This window comes from Cryptomeria japonica, chromosome 1 (assembly GCF_030272615.1).
Source record: "Cryptomeria japonica chromosome 1, Sugi_1.0, whole genome shotgun sequence".
NCBI classification, from domain to species: Eukaryota; Viridiplantae; Streptophyta; class Pinopsida; order Cupressales; family Cupressaceae; genus Cryptomeria; species Cryptomeria japonica.
The window spans coordinates 257,933,474-257,951,905 of record NC_081405.1 but is presented as its reverse complement, the minus strand read 5'-3'; positions in this window follow the sequence as shown (position 1 = coordinate 257,951,905).

Here is an 18,432-nt window from a genome sequence, read left to right as displayed (position 1 = left end):
CATTAATTATGCTTGATGAATTTTGATATTTGAACAAAAGATTAAAGTTTGCTAAAAGTTTTCATATCTATGGGAATACTGATTCATCCGCTCTCTTAGTATTCCGGTCCTTTCAACCTAGTCAACATTATTGAGTGGAGTGCAATAGCCTATGTGTTCTATCTTTTTTTTTTTCTTGGATGATAGATGGAGTGATATTTGCTAAATGTTGTTCTTCCTCCCATATTTCCTTTTTGTGCTTTTTCTTAATGGCCAAGGTAAGATCCTATAGGAATTTATCTATTACCCCCTCTAGTTCTTGTGTAGAGGTCACCATGTATCTTATTATTTCTTCTTAAATAATTTTTATTTGTAGCCACTATTTTTGAATAAATTTGAGCTATTTTTTGAAGAACCATTTTTCTAAATATATTTTTTGTAAAGGATATTGACATTTATTGTGGATTTTGGTTACTTCTAGACTTTATGGACTAGATTTACTCAACTATTGGGGAGACTATATATAATCTTCTAGACCTCTACAAAGTGGATGCACTATGTTCTTTTGGATCAATTTTGGGTATGCCCCATTTTTCTTTTAGTTGATCCTTGTTCTTATCCATTTGTTCTTCACATTTCTTGTTGGTGAGGTTGTCCATGTATTTTGAATATGTTGTGAACTTCTTGAATCTAAGATCTTTTGGTATTCTTAGTAAGGTTGTAGCATACACGTCTATGGATTCATTTCTAACATCATAGAGAAGTTGTAGAATCCAATATATCCTAGGTTCAATGGCCTCCATAATAGTATAATCCTTATCAACCACAAATCCAATACATTTGATGTATTTCCTCCTCAAATATTATGAAATGTGTTCCATAATTTGCATCTATTATTGTAGGGTTTTAAGAAAATCATAGTACATTATTTTGAAGGATTTGACATCCTAGAAGTGTGTCACATGGTCTTGTATTTTTGTAGTCATTGGCTTGTGCATGTCATAATTTTTTCTAGAAGCTGTTGCTAATGTATTTGATAAAGTATAAGGTCAAGCATATGCCCGAGGTACCATACCTAAACTAATAATGGATGTTCATTGTGGGTTAGATGTTATCCAAAAGACATGTTTTTACAAAAATTCATAGAGATCTATTTTTTTCTCCTTGTACAATCATTCGATGTGTGATTGTATGAAGACCACCATAGTATAATCCTCATAGTTTGTATTTCATGGATATATTTGTGATGTTTTTTACATCTAGAATTTTCCCATTATACATTGCTCAAGTCACTACATGATTATTTTGATGGTCCTCTTTAATTGGAATTCTCTATGGGCACTCAATCTTGTGACCACTTGAATCAACTCTGTAATGATTTGATACAAATTATCCATGTAAATATGTACTTGTCATGGATCTTATATAAAAGTGAATGGGGTAAAAGGAGTAGAAGGTGTAGTATTGTAAATTGTATCCATGTACAATTTCATCCTCACTTAGACCCCACCTTTGCGCTTCAGCTTTCGATGCCCAATGCCTATTTTGATTTTGCTCACACAACCTGGAATCCTAATTTTTCACCTTCTTCTCTGTCTTTCCTCCAAGCTTTAGTTTTGATTGACTGTAATGGAGGAAATTTTCTACCTCAAGGATGATAGATCCTTGAGAACAAATTATCCCTATGATACCTCCTCAAACTAGCGCTAGGATGAGCCAAGGGATAACATAGTTATGCTAAGGTGTCAGAAAGTCGAGAGGACTCTCTAGACGGCTCCACTAAGCCTTTGTCCTTCGGATGAGAATGCAGAGCTGGGACACCAGTGCAACGCACTATCATCCTATACAGATGGAGCACAAAGTTCAAGCAGAAAGCTTTGGACGCACTAATATAATGTATTAATTAATAAAAGGGTATTAAAATAAAGTGATAACACAGAACACAAGACTACACCAAGAGATAAAAAGGTATGAGATATTGTTACACATGGTCCATGCTATGAAGCCCTCCCACAAGTTAATCTCTTCCTCACAATGATGTACCTACACACATGCAAGGGAGAAAATGTTGGGCGTTGTGTTTTGGATCCTGCCTAAGTCAGACCCCCGTTTTGGTGTTTCCACCTCCACGGACAACCCAAGAAGCCACAAGAATAATAAAGTGATAAAGATAAGTAAAAAGATGTGATAAGAGATTGGTAAAACATATTTGGAAAATGAAAGAGGGAGATCAAGGAAACTCCCCTTCCATGAATGATTGTTGGAAATGTTGGCGTAGAGTGCTTGACATGATTCAACAATGGTAATGCTTGTAGGATGTTGTACAAAGATAACCTCCAAGAGCTTCCACCTGCAAAAGATCAACTTTCCAAGAGAATCCATCCAAATGCCTTTGAAATTGATAGATAAAGGCCTTGGAAGGAAACCTGACATCGGTGGGTGCATACAAAGGCGTTATGATTCCTTCTAGGTGCAAGCATAACACTCAAATGGTCACTTGCAGACTAGAAAATTCTTAGGATACTAGCGTGTTGTGTGGACGTCTCCACACCGCACTTGTGTCTCGAAGGTGACAGGTTGGCGACATGGGTGATAACTCAGTTAGAGCTGACAAGAATAAATCCAAGTGGACAAAAGTATAAGGTGGTGAAGGTCAACCTCCTATGACATGGAGGAAGGTGCCATTTGTCACATTAATCACAAGGGATAAGATTTTTGACATTACATTTTACCCCCACTTTAGTGAGCATGTCTTTGCCAAGAGATGCAAAGCTAAAGTAGAGGAAGATACAGAGAAAGAAAAGTCATGACAGGGAGGTAGATTTTTATTGATCAGACGATGTTTCCTCCAACCAGATGATGCTAAGATTTGGATTAGATATTGGTACTTGGTACATTGCAAACACACTAGCTGCAGACTAGCTTGCTGGATGGTAAGGTAAAGGAAAGGATAAGATAACATAACAAAAACAAAACTCGCCTTGGAGGAAAGCCCCTAGTTATAGAAATATATGAGATAAGCAATCATCATTGGTATAAGATATGTCGGTATGGGTAGAATGATGCATTCTTCTAGATGGCCATGTGATAGGGCATGATATGTCACTATGGATAACCATACAATAGGGCGAGATGATTGCCAACATGGATAGCAACATGCTAGATGACCATGCGATAGGACAGATAGGAGATAAATTTGTCGGCATGGGTAGCGACATGGTAGATAGCCATGTGATAGGGCAGATAAATTTGGCAAGTAGTAGACTGTCCCCTACAAAGGCAAACAAGAGAGAAAATTCAAGAATAGTTTGGCCTCCATGTAGCGATCTTTGGAATAGATCCAGTGGCTTTTTCCCCCACCTAGGTGATCTTGGAAAAGAAAAAGATCAAGTGGTATGGCCCCCACCTAGGTGATGTTGGAAAAGAAAAAGATCAAGTGGTTTGTCCCCACGTAGGCGAGCATGAAAAATCAACTAGCAAAGGAAACAAATGCAAGAGCTAAAAGATAAAATGCAGCTATGATGGTCCCCCCTTAGAATGATATGCATGGCATGACATTCTATTATAAGGAGAATAAAAATTGTGGCACATCAACATAGTGAGATGTTTCCATGAAATGCCACCAGGAGCAAGTGGCACATATATATCCACAACATTAAAGGATGTCATGCAAGAGGACATGGGGATCCGATAGTCTGGCATTAGAACCCATAGCGGTGTCAAAAGGATATATAGTATCATCATATCGCCAAATTTCTCGGATTTGAAGAAGAGCACATGAAGACAAAGATAAAAGAAAAATTTGGGTCAACATGGAAGAAGGTAAATAATGCCCCCAATGGTTTGCATTATTCCTGAATGGTGAAAAGCAAGATACGACGAATAGAAGAAGAAGATAGAAAAATAGAGGAATGTGTATGACATAAAATCCCTTGTATCTGAACACCTACAGAGTAACTTGGGCCCCACAGAAGGGAACAAACAAATAAAGAAAGCACGAGGCAACACAGGCATGCATACATGCAAACAGATGTAGAGGAAAGATAAAAATCCTAAAGATTAGCCCTTAGGAGGGGATCGTACTATAAGAGATCATTGTCTTCGATGATAGCCTTGTTCTCCCAATCTAGATCATAGGGAGAAGGGGGGTGAGCTTGGAGAGGGACTATCACAAGGGCCACACCAAGCACCTCACCAACAACAAGAGAAAGAGACAAAGTAGCAGTGACGTCTTCATCTACAGGCTCGGAGCAGGCAAGGGTCAACGAGCACGTGAAGATCATAGACAAGGTTGGGATGTCCTCCAAGGAGGTGAACATGTAGGATTCCATGGAGGATTCAGGTGACTCACTTGGAGAAGATGAAACAAAAATAGGACTGTCGGCCTTTGGAAGAGGGGTAATAACAAATTTGAGAGAAGATGAGGCCTTCTTGATCATGCACACAGAGACAAGCAAAAAAGTAGGCACTAAGATAGGTAGAGTAAGGGGGTGAGGAACATACCTATGAATACTTGCATTGGTAGAACTCTGAGACAGGGATGTGTTCAAACTTGCACTTACATGAGATAGGGGTGTTAGGCCTCCTCTCAACCATAGCAAGATGAAGGATCCCAAGAAAACTTAGATGCTGGAGCAGTGGCAAAATAGGTAGGGCAGATAGAGCTATGCTGGGAATCACCTATGTGTGCAACATATTAAGTGACTGGGACAAGGGAGGCATGTCTGACAAAGAAGTGATAAGAGGAGGCTCCGAGGAAGGAGCGATGAAGACTTGTACCCGCTTAGGGGGAGGTTGATTGAAATCCCCGGAAGCGGCAGGGAGTGAGACTGAAACAGATGTAGAGACATAAGCAACTGAAGGGATAGGCTTCGTAGTAATAGTGCGGGGTGTCAGGGCCACACCTGTGGACTACAAGGCAACGTCACACTCTCGAGCTTGGGCTCGTCAAAAATGTTTACGCTCACACGTACGTTGGTTCTGACGGAGGTGAGGACCACCAATCAAAGACAAAGAGGATCCAAGAGCATCATGATCCATAGGAGAGGCCTCCAAAATTGTTTCAAAGATAATAGAAGGCCTAGCCAATGAAATAGGAGGTGCATCTTGGAGAGGCACCAAATGCACAATGATGGGCACCCAATCTCATTTTTTTTGAGGAGCGGTCAGAGGAACATAGGGTGTTGACGTGGGTTATAAGGAAGGTGCAAGTGGAGAAGAAGAAACACAAGAAGAGTGCTTCCCTTTCTTGTAATGAGAGGGGCGAGGAATACCGACCATGATCAGGAGCTCGAAGGGAGGGTGGGCCGCAAACTTTGACAACATGGGTGCCTTTCTCTTGGCTGTGCTAGGTGCACTTATAGGAATAGCAGAGACCATTGGAGAATGTGCAGTCCTAGGAAAATGCAGAGGTCTGTTCAAGGGAGAAGGCTAAGCCTCAACCCCCGATGATGAGGAGACATGAGGCACTACCCGCTCCAAGACCAGAATCGATGGAGGAGGGAATGATGCGGGAGGTGGCAACGAAACAGTGGCCTGCACATATGTAGGGGCCAACTCCCTGGTCTTATATTGATAGTAAGTGCAGTGCATTATATCATCATGAGGAAGCAGGGAAAAAGTGGTCCAACAAAAAATCCCCATGGGCAACCAGGGGTCGGTATTTAGTGTCCTAGATGACATGCATCGTGCCCTCATGGGGAACTTAAGACATTTGTAGATAAGTGAAGGAACTACCTCCATGGAAATCAACCAAGGGATACCAAGCTTAACTTGGAAGAGGTCTGACTCGGGGATGATCACAAGCACAAAGAACATCACCTTAGGTCCTATGAGAACGGTCAAGGTGATATTATCCAAGGGGTGGATAGAAAACCCATCATGCGTCCTCATGGTTGCATGAAAATCATCATATGCTAGCCTATGCCAATCATTCACAAAGAGAGTCTCCTCCGTGATAACATCAAATTTTCTTGATGGGTCAACCATTACTCCTGTGATAATTTGACTATTTATCTTGGTAGGGACATAAAGAGGAGTAGGTTCTCCGCAATACGGGGCATCCAAAGGGGTAAATGACAATGAAAAATCAGATACCTTCCCCTTCTGGGCCAAGGGTTAGCTAATGGGAGTGATCATAACCATTTTCACATATGGACCATCATTTGAAGGTTCAAATGCAGAGATGAAATTTGCTAAATGCGGAGGGAATGGATCAATGTAAATCTATGTTGCTGTTGGTTGACTTGTTTAATTTGTGCTTTCACGCATCCACCTTAATTGCACCACTGTTGATGTGGTCTTGGACAACATGTCGAAGATGATAACACCGTTCAGTGTCATGACCAGGCACATGGTGATAATGAAAGAACTTTGATTCGTCATTCCAATGAGGGTAGGGTTGACTATCAGACATTGGTTTAATTTATGGAAGGGTGATGAGGTTGTCTTTCAACAACCACTGCATTATACTCAAATAAGAGTCATTCAACTTGGTGAAGACTCTTTTGCTATGAGTTTTGTCTTGTAGTTGTCGAAGGAAAAATCATGATATTAGCCACCGATTTATTCTTTCTACACCCTTCCATTGATGTACCTACAAAGGACCCACCATGAGGGTTTGAAGTGGCATCTTCGAATTGTGACATAGTGTGCTAATAATCCCTAAGAGCAGAGAAAATGTTTGTAAAGTTTTGATATCGGCTAAGGGATAGTTTTTCCCTCAATGCTGGTTGTAGATTACCAATAAATATCCTTTGCAGATTACTATCTGGTGGGGCAAAGGGGTGTTAGGATAACTGGTGGACAACTGAGAGGGGGGATGAATCAGTTTTCAACAAATTATGTGAATTAAAGCACTTAAATTTTTTTACCAGAATAGCTGATAAAGCATTAAAGCATAATTGAAAACCAAAGAATCAATACCATGCAACCATAACACATAACACCATGATTTGTACGTGAAAAACATGGTAAAGGGAAAAACCACATTGTGAAACCCTACCCATTATCAAATGATACTTCTGTAGAAAGTATATGATTACAATAGGGGCCTACATATGTACATGCAGGAAGGCACACTGCCTAGAGCGCACTGCTCATCACAATGGAGTCTCACTAACTACAAAAGAGGTCAACCACCTCAAAATATTTGGACAACAATCCAGAAAGAAGAACTACCTATGATAGCATCAAACATGCCAGATTACAATTCCAGTTAAGCACAATACCGGAGGTCTAAAACCTCTTACATAAACCCAACTCGATCACCTATGATCAACCAAATCCTCTGCACAAATTATTATTACATTATTCGCTCCTTGCCTATGATCTACAATGAGATCTTACAAATATTTATACAAGCCCTGGACCTAAACAATTAGGCCAGCCACCCAAATGATAATTAAATAGATCCATTACATTATCTTGAAATAAAATCATAAAACATGTCAGCCTAAGGCCAAACAAACATCATCCAATCAATAAAATATCCTGAAAGCGCATCAGAAGGATCCACCAACACATTTCATGAAATCGGTCCATAACCAAGATAGTACCAGACCTAAATTAGATCCACACATGCCAAAGAAATGACACAAACAAGTCGAGGCATGAACACAATCACCACCAACATCCTGAATCCTTTCTAGAAGATGCACCAACACCACTTAGCATTACATCAAAGATCTTCAATAAATATTTGTCGGTGAAACCCTTATCGAACATACAAAGTAGGCTTACTAGAACATAAGATAGTATCCAATCATTAAGTCAATAACAACTGACTGAAACATACTTCAAAAGCATATGAACCATTCATACAAACTTATTCCATCATTCAGATCTTACCGGTGATAATCAACTGATAATCTTTCCAATCCAATCCTTCTATCGGAAGCTAGTAAACAACCATAATAGCTAGTGTTGACATCAATGACAAAACATCAATGCAACACATAAACAATTCCTTCATATTGCCAACAATCTCCGCCTTTGGCATTGATGGCAACAATAGATGTGAAAAACATCCAAGTGCCAATAAATGCCAAACAAGTCTCCCCCTATGGAAGACATCCAACAATCTCCCATAAAATAATATAGCAATGAAGCTCTGAACCAAATCCGAATCAAAAGACCAAATACCACCAAACTCACTGCCGCACTCCCCCTGAGGAGTGCAATCAATATGAAAATAAATAGCAATAATTTTTCACATATATTCCTCCCCCTTTGACAACAATGCCAAAGATATGACATAGATATTAAACAAAATATGAAAAATCTAAATATCAAGGCTGACTACTCTCCTTGAGTAGTAGCATTATTTTATCAATCCAGAGTAAAAGATAGCTTTGATAATGCATACCAGACTGATGCACATCTGCATCGTTTAAGTCTCTACCAGAGGGGTAGAAATCCCCAATCTGTCTCTCAAATGCTCAAATGATTCCTGGGACAAAGGTTTAGTGAAGATGTCTGCTATCTGTTCTTTAGTGTTCACATAAACCAATTTGACTTATTTTGCTTCCACCTTTTCCTTCAAAAAGTTATACTTGATTGATATGTGCTTAGTCTTGGAGTGAAATACCAGATTATTTGATATGTCAATAGCTATAGAGTTATCACAATGAATAAAAACCAGATCATTACAACTCACTTGTATATCCTTCAACATCTACTTCATCCATAGAACTTGAGTGCAATTAGTTGCAGTTGAAACATATTCAACTCCAACAGTAGATAAAGAAATGCATGACTGCATCTTGCTGATCCATGAAACCAACTTCTTCCCAAGAAAGAATGCTCCACCGGATGTGGTCTTCCAATCATCAACATCACCTGCCCAATCTACATCTGTATATGCACATAAAGTAAAGTCATCATCTTTAGGGTACCATAAACCATATTTAGTTGTTCCTTGCAAATACAATAATATCGCACTTTCATGATTTTCTCTTGGATTACTTTGAAATCTTGATACAATACTTATTGCATTCATTATATCTGGTCTAGTCTGAGTTAAATATAGCAAACCACCAATTATGAATTTATATCTTGTAGGATTTACTGGAGCGGATACTTTTTATTGACAATTTTTCACTTGTAACTATAGGAGTACTAACTGGTTTGGAATTTTCCATACCAAATTTCTTCAATAATTCCCTTAGATACTTAGTTTGACAGATAAAGATTCCTTTGTTAGTCTGAGTGATCTACAAACCTAGAAAAAATCTTATAGACATTTCAAATTCACTCTTCATATTATTAGAGAATTCCATGCATAATTTTTCTTCACCTCCAAAAATGATATCATCAACAAATACTTCAATAATTAGAATATCATCATTAGTGATCTTATAATATAGGTTACTGTCAGCATTACCTTTTATAAAGTCAAGCTTCAAAAGATACTTATCCAACCTTGCATACCAAGCTCTAGGAGCCTTTTTTAATCCATATAGGGCTTTCCTTAATCTGCAAACCATATTTTTGTCATCTGTAAGTAAAATTCCATCAAGTTGCTCAATAAAGACTTCCTCTTCAAGTTCTCCATTCAGAAATGCACACTTAACATCCATGTGATAGACCTTGTAGTTCTTATAGGCTGCATAAGCAAGAAATAGTCTAACAACTTCAATTCTGGCTACTGGTGCAAAAGTTTCACCATAATCAATTCCTTCCTTTTGAGAATATCCTTTGCAGACCTATCTAGCCTTGTTTCTTACAACTTGTCCATCCTCATTCAGTTTTTTAAAAAAACCCATTTAGTTCAAATGACATTCTTATTTTTAGGTCGGGGAATCAAAGTCCAAGTATTGTTCTTTTCTATTTGATCTTATATAGCTTCCATAGCTTTCATCCAACATTCATCTTTACAAGGTTCAATTACTGATGCTGGTTCAATCTGAGAAATGAAACATACCTCTTGATTGACCAATCTTCTTCTTGTCATAACTACCTTATTTTTGTCTCCAATTATCTGAATGATTTAGCCTTACATACCTTGGTGTTTTCTGATTTTCAGGTTCTTTGTGCTGCTCTTCAGTTATAGTTGAGTTTTCTGATGATGTCAAGGTAACTGGTTCAAATTTTTGTTCTGGTATAAGCATTAACGGATTAGTTATGATCATTTCCACCATCGGTTCTCTGTCATAAGATTTAGCTTGGTCTTTGTGCTGCTCATCCACTTTCACATCAGTGCTCTCCACAATTCTCTGCAATGTTTTGTTATAGCATTTATATGCTTTTCTCTTAGTTGAATAACCAAGAAATATTCCTTCATCACATCTAGGGTCAAACTTTCCAATGGAATAATCTCTTTTGATATAACACTTACTTACAAAGATTTTGAAATACTTAAGAGTAGGGGAATGACCAAAGCATAATTCATAAGCTATCTTACTGGTATCTCCTTTGATATGAACTCTATTGAATGTATAAACTGATGTAATTACTGTTTCTCTCCAGTAGATATGAGGTAAATTAGCTTCCATCATCATGGTTCTGGCTGCATCCAAAATGGTTATGTTCTTTCTTTCCATAATGCCATTCTGCTGAGGTGTCCAAGGTGTAGATAAGTGTCTCCTAATGCCATTTTTCTCACAATAGCTGTTGAATTCACCGGATGTGAATTCACCACCTTGATCTGATCTCAGACACTTGATTTTCATCCCTGTCTCTATCTCAACCATAGCTTTAAAGATCTTGAATTTCTCAAAGGCTTTAGATTTCTCCCTTAGGAAAGCAACCCACATCATTCTAGAATAGTCATCAATGATTAACATGAAATACCTATCTCCTTGAAAGCTTCTTATATTAGCAGGACCACATAGGTCAGTATGAATCAAATCAAGAATATCATTAGGTTTATTAGGTATGCTCTTAAAATAAGTTTTGATTTGCTTACCCATTTGACATTCCTTACATAATGGATTACGAGGCTTTACAATCTTAGGTAAATCTCTAACTGCCTTAGTTGAACTGATCTTTACAATGCAATCAAAATTTACATGACACAACCTCTTATTCCATAGTTAAATTTCATCAATATGTGAAATCAAACATGTTTTTTCACCAGAGTTCAAATGAAAGATGTTACCTTTTGTTTATGTACTGGTCGCAATATCCAATCCTGATTTGCTAATGATTTTACACTTTCGATCCTTGACTTGTAATTAAAATCCCCTGTCTACCAAATATCCTACACTTAAAAGATTATGCTTTAGACCTTCAACATAATAGACATTTTTAGTGTTATGCTTACCATCCAATGAAATGATTCCTCTTCCTTTGATCATGCATGCTTTTTTATTACCAAATTTGACTTGACCACCATCAAATTCTTGCAAGGTTAGAAAATTTCTTTTGTCTCATGCCATATGATGAGAAAATCCACTGTCTATTACCCATTCATCTTTGTATTCAACTTTTGTTGCAAGGGCCTTTTCCTCATTTTTTATAACTGGCTCCAGATCATCTTCCTTATAGCATAAAATATCCAGTCTCTTCCATTCTCAAATCCACTAGCTGAATCTCCTACTGGTTCTTCCTCTGAGTCATTAGTTACTCCTTCCTCATCAGTATAGTAGCATGATATGTTTTTGTTTCTCTTGTACGCATGCTTGATCTGATATTTAGGGTTAGGCTTAAAAGATATTCTTTCTCTTTCTTCCGATTTTGAATTCCTTTCAGGACATCTAGATGCAAAATGAGCTATCTTATCACATGTAAAAATTTTTAAAGGAGATTTTCCTTCATACTTACTTCATGTCGGACCTTTAGGTATCCTTCTAGAAAATATGGCTTCAAGTTGCTCAAGCTCTTCATCTTCTTTCCTAATCTCTTCCAATTCCTTTGCATACATAACTTTCCAATCTTGTTTGTCGGTTGATGATGTAGATGCCTTAAATGCAGTATCAAACTTTGCAACTCCTGGAGGACCAAATTCTTTAAGCTCAAAAGAAGATATCTTCCCAACAAGAGTATCTCTATTGACAGAAGAATTAGGCATGGTTCTTAGCTCATTAATTGCAGTTACCTTCATCTTATATGCCAGTGGCAAAACCCTTAATACTTTTGAAACAATCTCTTCCTCGCTCAGAGATCCACCACAACACTGAATTCCTAATACACTTTCATTTACCCTTTCCATGAATGTAGAAATTATTTCATCTTCCTCCATCTTCAAGTTTTCATATCTTACCATGTAACATTCAAGTTTTGCAATTTTAATAGTGGGATCACCTTCATTCAAAGTCTCCAACTTGTCCCATATAGCTTTTGCTGATGATTTATCTAATAATCCCATGATCTAATGATTTGATAAGGCACTTAAGAGGGCTTCTCTAGCTCTGTATTCATTTTCAATGTTCTTTTCCAAGTCTGCCGGTGTAGGATTGACAGATGTCAGATCATGAGGAGTGTAACCTTTCTGAGTCATTTCCCAAATTTCCTTTCCAACACATCTTAAATGAGTCTCCATCCTAATTTTCCATACTTCATAGTTTGTTCCATGAAGCCTAGGGCTGTCCTTCCGGTAAACAACAACTGAACTATTAGTTGCCAGAGGATCTTCGTCAAGCGGTTAAGATTCTGCAAAAAGAGGACCAGGCTCTGATACCAATTGTTAGTATAACCGGTGGACAAATGAGAGGGGGGATTGAATCAGTTGTCAATAGATTATGTGAATTAAAGAACTTAAACCTTTTACCAGAATATAAGAAAATAGATACCGGAATAACTGATAAACCATTAAAGAATAATTGAAAACCAAAGAATTAATACCATGCAACCATAACACATAACACCATGATTTGTACGTGAAAAATCCGGTAAAAAGAAAAACCATGGTGGGAAACCCTACCCATAGTCAAATGATACTTCTACAAAAAGTATATGATTACAATAGGGGCATGCACATGCAGGAAGGCACACTGCCTAGAGTGCACTACTAATCACAATGGAGTCTCACTAACTACAAAAGAGGTCAACCACCTCAAAATATTTGGACAACAAGCCAGAAAGAAGAACTACCTATGATAGCATCAAACATGCCAGATTACAATTCCAGTTAAGCACAATACCAAAGGTCTAAAACCTCTTATATAAACCCAACTCGATCACCTATGATTGACCAAATCCTCTGCACAAATTATTATTACATTATTCGCTCCTTGCCTATGATCTACAATGAGATCTTACAAATATTTATACAAGCCCTGGACCTAAACAATTAGGTAAGCCACCCAAATGATAATGAAATAGAATTATAGATCCATTACATTATCTTGAAATAAAATCATAAAACATGTCAGCCTGAGGCCAAACAAACATCATCCAATCAATAAAATATCCCGGAAGCACATCAGAAGGATCCACCAACACGTTTCATGAAACCAGTCGGTAACCTAGATAGCACCAGACCTAAATTAGATCCACACACACCAAAGAAATGACACCAATCAATTGAGGCACGAACACAATCACCATCAACATCTTGAATCCCTTATAGAAGCTGCACTGACACCACTTAGCATTACATCAAAGACCTTCAATAAAGATCTGCCGGTGAAACCCTTACCAGACATACAAAGAAGGCTTACTAGAGCATGAGATAGCATCCGATCATCAAGTCAATACCAATTGAGTGAAACATACTTCATAAGCATATGAACCATCCATACAAACTTATTCCATCATTCAGATCACACCGGTGACAATCAACTGATATTCTTTGCAATCCAATCCTTCTATAGGAAGCCGATAAACAACCATAATAGCTAGTGTTGACATTAATGACAAAACATGAATGTAACACATAATCAATTCCTTCATATTGCCAACAAGGGGATCTTAGTTGAGATAGCTTGATATCTTGAAATAAAATCCACGATCTTCTCATTAGGCTTCTGTTTACAATAAACAAAGTCAACAATAGTGACCTTGCTACCAATATTTGCCTAAAACTGCTTGAGAAAGAGATCCATAAGCTGATAAAAGGTATGAATATAATGGTTAGGTAAGGAGATATACCATTCTAATGATACCCCCTTAAGGGAACGTGAGAACAACTTCAAGAGAACGAAGTCTAGACTATTGGAATCACTACACATAGTCGTGAAGGAATCTATATGCATGTTCGGGTCCCCATCACCATTGAACCTATCGAATATCTTAGACTCAACAGAAATCATTCAAGATGGTGATATCAAGGGGAATCTTCTTGTAATACGTAGGAACAAATGATTGACCAAAGGCTGAGGCTAAGTTTGTCAGTTGTAACTGCAACTACCCCATGTTTTACAAGATTGTATTCAGGATAGGATTAGAAGGCGGAGGAGGTGGAGGTGGGCCAGATCCACCGCCACCTTGACCAAAACCTCTGAAAGGACTAGTGCCACCAACGAATGTAGTTCTGGTGCTAAATGTAGACATCTGTGCTATAGCGGAAGCAAAGGTCGAGCCACTAGACATGTTGGTATAACCCAATAGGGTAGGAGAGGCATTGATACCATGAATAGTGGGCCCAAGGTCGACCATATGCACTATCAAACTAGGTATGCTAACACTTAGCTGAGAGCCACAAACATGAGACTGACCATCCTGAGGAGAAGCATCTGCTAGGGGTATATGACTCTTCACAATCATGGACAATGCTCTCAACATCTCTAGACCTCCCTTATTTAGGATGAGCATATCCCTTAGGGTATTAACTACATTCCTTAGCTATGGGAGAACATTCTCTTGATTAAGAAACCCTTAGAAGTCTCTCAAGTTCTCCTCTAAAGAATGGATCTGGTCAAAGTCGATAGTGATATTGCAATCATGGTCAACAACGGGTGGAGAAGATGGTAGAGAGTTCATTGGGGAATTTTTTTGGGAACTAGCAACCGAAGAGCCACCCATGAAAGAGATCCTAAGAGCATGGGAAGTAAGAAAATTGTTTGGGTCATAGGAAGCATCCTTGTTCATTGTGCTAGGTAGAGGAGGACTGTAATGATTAGGTGGGAAACTCCGCCTAATTGACCTCCTAACTATGAATCCTGTGGTAGTATAGGTTATAAAGCTCATAGATAGGCTATATGACGTTCAAGACCACACTACAGGGACACAAAAAAGTCATAAGTGATAAAGTCGGTTTAAAATGCAAATGCTAAAGCAAAATGCAGAAATTTAGAAGCGAATGTTTGTTTGTTTTGTTTTTGGTTTTCTCTTTCTTTTCTTTTAGACTTTAGATTTTTAGATTTTTGGAAAATTTAAAAGCTCATGCAATAAACTGGATAGAAAGTAAAGATGCAAATAAGATTTATTCACGCCAGGTTCATGAAAATGTAACGGAGCAAATTTTCTACCTCAAGGATGATAGATTTTTGAGAACAAACTATCCGTCTGTTACCTCCTCAAATTGGTGCTAGGATGATCCAGGGGATAAAAAAGTTATGCTAAGGTGTCACAAAGCTGAGAGGACTCTTTGGAAAGCTCCATTGAGCCTCTATCCTTGGGATGAGTGCGTAGAGTTGGGACACCAGTGTGGCGCACTATCGTCCTATAGGGACGGAGCACATAGTCCAAGCAGTAAGCTATGGATGCACTAACATAATGTATTAACTGATAAAAGGTATTAAAATAAAGTGATAACATAGAACACGAGACTAAACCAAGACATAAAATAGAATGAGAGAATGTTACACGTGGTTCACGCTATGAAGCCTCCCGCAAGTTAATCTCTTCCTCACGATGATGTACCTACACACATGCAAGAGAGAAAATGTTGGGGGTTGTGTTTTGGAGCCTGCCTAAGTCAGACCCCTATTTTGGTGTTTCCACCTCCATGGACAACCTAAGAAGCCACGAGAATAATAAAGTGATAAAGATACGTAAAAAGATGCGACAAGAGATTGGTAAAAGATATTGGAAAATGAAAGAGGGAGATCAAGGAAACTTCCCTTCCATGAACGGTTGTTGGAAATGCTGGCGTAGAGTGCTTGAAATGCTTCAATAGTGGTAATGCTTGTAGAATGTTGTGTAAAGATAACCTCCAAGAGCTTCCAACTGCAAAAGATCATCAACTTTGCAAGAGAATCCCTCCAAATTCCTTTGAAATTGATAGATAAAGGCCCTAGAAGGAAACCGTACATCAGTAGGTGCATACAAAGGCATTACAATTTCTTTTGGGTGGGGGCGTAAAGCTCAAACAACCACCTGCAGACTATTAGAGTTGTGCCTGTGTCCCCAAAGGTGATAGGTTGGCATCTTTGGTGTTACTTTAGTTAGAGTTGACAAGGATAAATCTGAGTGGACAAAAGGATAAGGTGGCAAACACTGACCTCCTACGACATGGAAGAAGGTGCCATTTGTCGCATTAATCACAACAGATAATATTTTTGACATTACATTGACGAAACTAGGGTGTTGGGCACCTTGGTCCTAGCTCAAGACCAGGGTGCCCAATGCCCTAGTCCTCTCAATTAGAGCACTTTTTGTGTTGGGCCATAATGGTCATCTCAGATGAGCAGGAAATTTGATCCCATGTTGACCTACTCTAAAAGTTTAATTAACTTTTAGGCAATCAAATATAAAAGGAGATCTACCACTTTCATTTGAAACCTAACTTTTTAACGAGGCAAAATTATGATACTAATTCAATTCAAGTCAGCAGGTAATCAGTCATTCATCATGCATTGAAGAAGAAGTGAAGTCATGTTTATGCATTCAATAAAGCATCCATGATCAATGTTCTTTGAAGACATTCTACATGAACCCTAAAAGCTTTGCAATAGGATCAAACACAACTTCATGAAGGTATATTTCATTTACAAACATTTCTACTTCAGATCTAGCCTTTCCCTAAAAAAGAAATAATTTTGCAGCGATTTCCATTACAATTCCTATTTCAATTTCAAGTTTAATTCCCAAATCGAGGTTTGACCCAAGGAAAAAACCTATCCCAAATATCTTTCCCTCTCTTTCTATGTGTAGGTAATAGGTTCAAGAGCTATACTCGGGAATTCTGACAAAGTCGACATCGACGAATAGGTTCAAATTTTGACGTAGTGAAATTCAGAGGACCAAGGTGAATTTGTACTACCTAGTCTCAAAAAATCAGGTCAAACTTCTAGGAATAGGTTCTAAATATATTATTTTTCCTAGATCTCAATTTGTGGCTCCATGGGATATCTGAGGCAGTCTATTTTTGATAATTTCCTTCAATCATTCATTGTTTTACCCTAATTTCATAATTACCTTCCAACTTCAATAAAGAAAAGGATGAATATTAACAACTAATGAATCTAATCAAAATTTCATCCCTTTCCTTATTTGGATTGTGGCTAGATCTATTAGGTTCACCCCTCTTTCAATGTATTGGGTTAATTTGGTTAGATAGTGGTATAGTATCTTAATTGAAATCCTAATTCCAAATTTCATCCAATACATTTTGGTGAACCTGATTTCTTTCATGCTTGTTTTTTATTTATTGTCTTAGATTTGATTTGTATGCACTTTAACATTATTTTTTGCACTCATAAATCTTATTTACAATTGAATTACATAAAATTAGAGGTTAATTTCACAAAAAATCTAATTTATTTCTAAAATTGACTTGTGGGTTGCATAATTTTTTAATTATGTTTTCAGATCTGATTATTATGACATGTTATGTCCAGATTTAGAGGTATCTAACATTCAAAATCACAATGCAAATTTCTTAATTAACTGGTTAATCAATCATTTTTACAAATAATTGCATTACTTAATCATAATTTTTAATTTTTATATCCAAATTTCCATCCTTTTTGCATTAGTTTTGTTACCATTAGTCCTACATACAATATTCCAATGAGAACAAGTTGTAGACTTAAGGCTTCCAAAGGTTTAAACACTAAGCATATGGAGCCTCAGTTGGATAACTTGTTTCATGAGAATGTTCATGCTTCCTATAATCCAACACATGACATCATTTATCCCCATTCTCCTCATACTTCTCATGATGTGGATGAATCACTAACTAGGGTTACCATTGACTATTTAGAGAAGAATGGCAATGAATTTTAAAATCTTCAACAGTGGATGAGTCAAGAATACCAGAAAAGTGAGGCGATCCTCTTGATTGAAGTTATAAAATGAATGGTATAAAGTGATAAGATAGGTGTGGATTTGTTGCATGGCCTTGCTCATATTGTTGACCCTAATATTATGCCAATCAAAAGTTAGGCCAAAGTCCTTGGTTAATCTCAACCCACTGGTCAAGTTAACCATTCCATTCCTATGCCTACATCCTTGCCTAGTGTGTCTATGTTTACATATTCTATCATGACTACTTCCACACAAAATGTTAATCCTACACATTTTAGTCATGGGGATAATCTTATTAATCAATATTCTTACTTTCCTCCTTCTATGAGTCTTCCATTTTTGTCACAACCATCTCCCATACCATCATACCATAATGTTCAC